This window comes from Protopterus annectens, chromosome 14.part0 (genome assembly GCF_019279795.1).
Source record: "Protopterus annectens isolate FY-2018-M chromosome 14.part0, PAN1.0, whole genome shotgun sequence".
NCBI lineage: Eukaryota > Metazoa > Chordata > Ceratodontiformes > Protopteridae > Protopterus > Protopterus annectens.
In genome coordinates, this window is record NC_056748.1 from 649,945,818 (window position 1) to 649,953,252 (window position 7,435).

The 7,435-nt window shown below is 35.9% G+C and overlaps 1 protein-coding gene across 1 annotated transcript in view; it reads right to left on the reverse strand.

The window, feature by feature from the left end:
* Positions 1 to 4,519, reverse strand: part of RHOBTB1 (Rho related BTB domain containing 1) — a 468,210-nt gene extending 463,691 nt beyond the window's left edge. Inside the window, exon 1 of the mRNA XM_044056396.1 lies at positions 4,154 to 4,519. The gene's annotated coding sequence lies outside the window, so the exon portion shown is untranslated. The remainder of the gene's footprint in view (positions 1 to 4,153) is intronic.
* Positions 4,520 to 7,435: the final 2,916 nt, after the last annotated feature.

The window sequence follows — 7,435 nt, forward strand, 5'->3', positions numbered from 1 at the left end:
TTATTAATTTTTTATATTCAGTACTGACATAAGAACATTTATTCAAGCACTTTTATCCTCTAATTGCACAGGTTTTCTTCATACTAGACTGGATACTCAAATACTACTATTTATAATCATAACATTTGTTAATAGTATTCACACTCATCTGTATAGTGATTCAAATCTTTTTCATCCATTTAACATCTTTACAAACACTGTAATTACAATCCATATTTTGAGTTCATATATCTTAAAATAAAACATATGGCAATCAAAATCGTAACACACTAAAAATGCATAACATTGAAAGTCCTAAAAATGTTTGTAAAATAACTCCTCTCATAGCTCTGCATCTAAGCTTAGGTTTGAGGCCATTTACTTAAGTTAACCCTGGTGGATGAGTTAAGAAACAACTGCTATTGTTTCTCCTTTGAATCTAAAGGAAATTTTAAATAACCTTTTCCATCTTCTATTTTAACCATAGCTCTCAGCATTCCATCTTGAAAACCTGGAACAGTGCCTCTTGCAGAGTAGAAAAAATGAAGAGCAGTTGATATAGTCATCTAGAAATCTTAAACCACAGTTAATAACTGTTTCTTCAGAAATACAGAGTTCATTTGAGGAATTGATATGTTTCAATATTATTTACCATGATTATGTGGTAGAAATGTGTATCAACTAATGCTTGACTAACCCTTTCACTATGGAGCAGCATAGAACATGGAATTTTTAAGGCTCAAATTAATAAGTATTTCCCATAATGAAGCACAGCTGAAAGGCATGATTTAACACTCTAGTACAAAAGAAATTGAATTTTCTACAACTGACATATTAATGAATGCTTAGATAAGGCATACACACAGTTTTACTTCTAATTGTATAAACATTATCCCTGTTATGCTGTAATGATTTTCTCAAGTGTCTTCCCTATATAAAATGAAGCACTTTCACAAATACCAACATACACCAGAAAAGAGAGTTGCAATTGTAATCATTTGAATCAAATATATTACCTGAAGGGGCATGATAAAAATATTTTCAGTTGCATATATATATTTACACATCTTTTACAGCCAAGAAGCAAATGTGCTCTTTCTTTTATTATATAAAACTGCATCCTTATTTAAGCCCCTTTCAAAAAGATCACTGATATTACTGCCTCATTAACAAATACAGGTTGTTTCCCATTACTTCAAACATATTGGGGTGAGATTTGAGGCTACACCAATCAACTTTCACTAATTTCTCTATCTGAAAGGTATCAACCACAAAAGTTACACTCATCAGGTGATTTGGTTATGTTGACTTGGGTTTTATTTTTAATCACAGTGCCACGGCCAGCTTTTATTATTACTAGTTTATATATGATACTTTCTGATTACTTGTCTGCTGTACTAATTCATTCAAAAATGTTAGTGGATAATCTCAATTCAAGGATATACTCTTTATAACAAAGACTTCCTTCTTAAAACCTTCATCCCTGCTTGCTAATCCAGAGGCCATTATCATTGAGTATACTTTTTACTACATTTTGTTTTAAGTATCTTGGACAGGCACTGTTGAAATGACGGTAATCATTAATACTAAATGGTATCCTATACATGTTCGAGTACTGGTGATGTTACAGTTCTTTTACTGTCTAGCTCCAGTTCTAGCATTTTTTGTAATAAACATCTATTTCATTAAATTATTAGTCTTTAGAAGCTATGCAAGATTTTGGTTTATTTGTAGGAAACCTACTAATTATTGCAGTCCAGGACAGCAAGACTAGAAATGCTGAAGGTTGCAGGTTTCCTGTCATTATGCTTTGCTAAATCATGCCTGCTCAGATCATTGACCACATTTTGGACTTTGTGAAGAGGAAGAGTGTGAGTTTTATTTTTTTTTCCACATCTCTTCTCTCCTCTGAGTTTATATGACATTTTAAAAGGGCATAAATAAAGATGCTATTTTAGGAACTGGGATGTAAAAGCTTGCTACCACATCAGAACATACATGTGGGTTGCCATCTGAAAACTAAAATTTGTCATTATTTTGAAACTTCATGAGTATGACTATTTGGAAACTGTGACCTCCCAATGTTTTAAACCCTTCAGTTTAGTTTAATTACCTATTAACTAAATGGCACACAGTTAATCACAGTAAAACCTTTATTTCCCTGTGTCTTATGCTTAAGATTTCTACTTGTTACTCAGATTGAAGAACTTGTAATTCACTAACAGTAGCCTGTGTACTGAATAAGCTACATTAAAAATTAGTCTGTCTTTCCAAGATAATGAGACACTTAATACTTAATTAAATACAAGTATCAATCAATAAAATTATCTGTAAGAATCTGAGTTAACTACAATAATTAGTGTAACAATAAACATGTATGTACAACAAATTCTACAACTTGATTGTTTTGCAGCTAGTCTGGCAAACCAGCAAATAGTAATATGTTCATAGCCAAGTTCAAATCCCACCTATTTCACTCATTTTCTTTCTCATGGTTATCATACTAAATGTGATTTTATAGTGTTTTATATATATATATAAATATATATATATATATATCACAACTAAGGATCATATAAAATGCAGAGAAAGAAAAACAATTGTTTGCATTACTAATGCTGAAAACCAAGAGGCATTATTTTTAAATATGTCTTTTTCTATTTACATGTTGTGCTGCAATGAGGCAAACAGCTTCAGATTCAATAAACTGGGATTACCCTTCAGTGCATGCCCATGAAAAAGTTGTCATAAGAAATTCAGTTTAATGCAAATATGTTCTCTAGGCCTAAGATTGGCTCTATGACATAGAAGTGACGAGAGCTTGATTAACAACCCTGGCAATAAAGCAGAGAGGGGAAGGGAAGAATGAAAAGGTGTGGTCCACTCACATCTTCCAGAGAGAGGGAGGGGTTTGTTTCAACTTGGGTTCACATTGAGATCACTACATGTGCTGCAAGGGAGGGACCTGGGTGCTTACAGAAAATGCCCCACCTTGTAGAAGTATGCTCTTCACGAACAGCCCAATGCATACCCCTTCAAGCTCCTTTATGGGTGCATGCATGAGAAATATACGAAAACCCCTTACACTGCCCTGATGGCTAAGTGATGAGTTTTCCCAGTCGACCATCACCACGGTGATGGGGAACAAATAGTGTTGCTGAAAATGGAAGGGAGTAATGATGGATGGGTACAGGGGCAAAGAGTTGTAGATTAAGAATGTATTCCATAGGCTTTGTTTGGTAAGCAAGAATTGTTCCAATAAAACAAAAGCAGATACTGACTGTGGTACTGAAATATTTACACTTGTTATTTACACCAGCAAGCTGTCAAGTATATAATATGTTATACAGACTTCAGCCTTTATTGCATTACATTAATTAGAATATTTTTTACATATCGCTCAACCTTTTTCATCAGTGTTTCACACAATGTGTGACAACTATGTCACTCCTGACCAACTTGAGATAGGACATGCAAAAGGCGCCAGTCAAATATATATATATATGATGTGCATATATTGTTCTTGAAAAATGCAGAGCTTTAGAATTAACAATGTATTCTTCAAATATCATTATAAAGCATCACTTCTCAACTGTACCTGAGTTTGCAGAATATCCCTTATTTATCTTATAGTTTTGCCCCATCTCTCATATCATTTTTGTTTTTCCTGCTAAATTACAGAGGATTACATTCAGTATATAATGCCAGACATTGTTTTTTTTTTTTCAATATTATAGTTCTGAAAATGCAAGTTTAAGCAGAAAAAATACCCATTAACTTAAGCAAATTAGAATAAGCTTTTAAGACATTCCTAATTATCCCCCCCCCCCCCCCACACACACACACACATACAATTATTTTTGGCTTTGTCCAGAATTCATGAGCAAATAAGTTGTCAGGCACGTTGCCTTCTCCCTCTGCTATATAGGGGTTTGGGGGGGGGGGTGAAAACGTATAGCGTATGTTTGTGAAAACTAGCATTGTAAATTGGCAAAGCAACTAAAGAGCAGATACGCAACTGACCTTCCCCGTCCTCTCAAAGCACGTACAGTTTATCAGTACACTAGACTATGCATTTAACTCGGATAGTTTTAAGCGGTAGTGCTGTTGACCTAGAGAGAGCACTGTTGGCAGAAGATACAAGCCAGCTGCACACACACATACAGGTACCCACCGTCATTGAACTGTACAGATCCCGGTTTAGTGTCCCACTGCAGCAGTCCGTCAGTGTGCTGTTGCACTCGCTGGGCGGGTCAGCAGCGGAATCAGCAAATCATTCATACTGGAGAGGACAGTGTTCTTATTCTCTTTAAAACACTCCCTTTAGGTTAGCTACTCAGCTCTACCCGGAAAAAACACACACTCGCGTCTCAATGCTGAAACTCAATCCTGCAATACGTGCAAAGTAAGAAAAACAGTCCACTCTCCTTCTCCAGGTAGAGGTGTCAAAAATAAATAAATGCCAGCAGCTTCCGCCCCACTGGATTTTACATACACTCGCATCTTAACATTTCTGAAGAACATATCCAACTGCACCAGCCTTTAGCTGCAAATAAAAGGTGAAAAAAATAATAACGCGGCAGGTTGCTGAGAATGCTGCCTGCTGATTGGACTGTCTTGGTCGAAGGTGGCGAGGGGGGCAGTCCCATGGGTAAAAAGGCAAGGCCAGGAATACAGGTGAATTGGATTTTCTTGTGCTAAGGACAAGACAAACCTGGAGAAACTGCTAATGGTTAAAAGGTGGTCTTATTCCTCTGAAAATCAGAATGATCGCCTGCTATATGTTATAATTTATTCATTTTAGGATACCAGTTTTATCGTATTATAAATCTTAAATCATTTTTTTTCCCCCAACTGCTATGATTTAGGCATAATGTCATGATTTCCGTCCTCCTGGATTTCCTGATAGCCTTCGTAAATGTAGGCACGATTAATGACAGATACATTAATAAATACCAGAATTAAGCCTATACAAATATTTTTCATCACTACTAGCAGTGCAGTATCTGAAGGCTTCCCATTCTGAATTTTTTCCTGAAGGGAGAATGCTATGATTTTTAATGTCCAGAAGTTGAGAAGTATGCCAGGGGTGGTCACAGGACGCAAGGCAGAAAACCTACCCCAAAATGGGACGCCACAGCGACAGAAACGCATCCGGCCACGGGTCCGTTTAGTGATTTGACAGTCTAGCTGTCCGCAGGTAGCGCAAGACTGGTGACCTGGGAAAGAAACTTACACTGAGATAGAGGGAACATGCAGACTTCATATCATCCGTGCCTCTAATGCTCATACATTCGAACGTTAAAAAAAAAAAAAAAAAAAAAAAATATATATATATATATATATATATATATATATATATATATATATAGGATGGGACCACATGATTAAAATACTGTTTAAAAAATATGCACCCCATTTACCTGATGTAGTATGCCTGGCTGGCTACACCTGTGGAAAGGTTAAGCTGCTGTTACATGCATTTTGTCATTTTCTTCTTTTGAGAGCGAATTCACATAGTTTGATTTCGTCTTAGCATTAACCTTCTCCATCTTCCTCATATATTGCACGACATAAAAAAAGAGTTCTACCTGCTTAATATTAAGTTAATTGGCATTTATTCACTGGTTATGCTTAAAAGCCTAAAGTCACCAAGTATTTTTACTTTGTGAATTAAGTGCATAATATTTAATGTCCTGGATGGTCATGAAAGTAATCGTTAAACTAGAAGCTGACTTAACCCAGCATCAGCCGGCAATGATTTATATGACTATAAAATGAGAGAACACACACATACTCACACTATATCTATGTATCTGTGTGTGTGGACAGCACGCACGCACACACATACCTAGTTAATAAAAGACAATATTAGAAAGGGTAAAGTGTAACTAACAGAACAACAATAGTTTTGCTCATCTAGTGTGTCTTGAAATGGAGACATCAATCACTGGTTGTCATTTCTTATTCATATTTTATATTTACCTTCATATTTTTATAACTGAGAGACTAAGGGCATGGTGTCAAATGCTATGGTGGAAGACAGAAAAATACATTGCCAAAGTTCACATAAAGTGTTATCAGAACAAACAGGTATTTACCATTTTATACTATTGTGATGATGTGAGGTAGTGCCAGCTGTGCCAGTGGAGTAGGGCAGTGCATGTGTAATATATACCAACGTAGCTAGTTGGAGTTTTGTAAAGAATTATGTCATTTGAATATCAAACTGATTTATACAGATGCTTGTGTTAAAAATGTATCAACAGTGGCTCTTGCTGGACAGAAAAGAAATATACAGGTATGTCAGACTGTATTGTTGTAACTGATGAAATGTATATATTTTAAGAGGATACTGGAAGGGAAGGGCTAAAGCTCAGTTCAGCTAACCTTAAAAAATAGCCTGAAATTAAATTACATGATTTGGGCCATAAAGAATTTCTCACAGGTCTGAATGCAGCCGGAGGCACAATGTCTCTGCATAGCCTGGGCTGGGATCTTGCTCTGTTGTCCTTAATGGTGAACTAATTGCTACCCTGGGATGCCAGATAATGGCTTGTTAGTTTCTGTAGGAAGAGTGGAAGTATTGAAATTGTTTTATAGTTTCCAAATGCTGTAATAAACCCTAGCTGAAGTTTTGTGTGTGTATTGTGACACAACTATCATCTATAAATCTGGTCTGTGTAACAGTATAAGAGACCAAGAAAGAACATTGGTTGGCTCTGCACTTATTTTCCCCTTTCCATACATATTGTTTTAGGTTTATATTAAGTTATGAAGTAAAACAGCAGCTAGCATGTACTGGGTTGAGTTTGTACAGAATATAATTATTACACTATTAAAATTAATTACTACAACTTAATTGGTAGATATTAATTAAAAGTGCTGTACAGCATTAACCAAGCAGGGAAAAACCATACAGACAATTTAATGTGCAACAGAAAGGGTCAAATACAGTTTGTAAGTAAAAAAAAAAAACTTTTACATCCAGAGGCTTCTAGGTAGAAAACCAGCTTTGGGGTTACATTTCAGTTCCTGTTCTGGTTTCCCAGATTCGTCTGTGTTGGAATAATCTTTTAATATACTTTTTTCGTTGATGAGCACTGGAGAAGCAGTTCTGAGTTTGATGTCCACTCTCTGGAGAATCCAGACAACTGAAATAATCCCTTGCAAATCCATGGTGGTCCCTACTTGGACAAAGTCAATTTAGATGCAGGGAATAACATGTCAAGATACTTTTCTAGGCAGTCTTCACAACAAATGGATCTCCTTGCCAAAGTGATTGACCAGGGCCCTGAAATTAACAGAATGATATATCACAGTGTTCACTTCCTTGCAAGAGTGTAGGTAATATAGGATTCCTATGTCAATTACACAAGACAAGTTTGTTTTCAGTGTTCAGTTGTATCTATGCAGTTCTGTGTTGGCTAAGCAGCTCAGAATAGACTGAAAATGA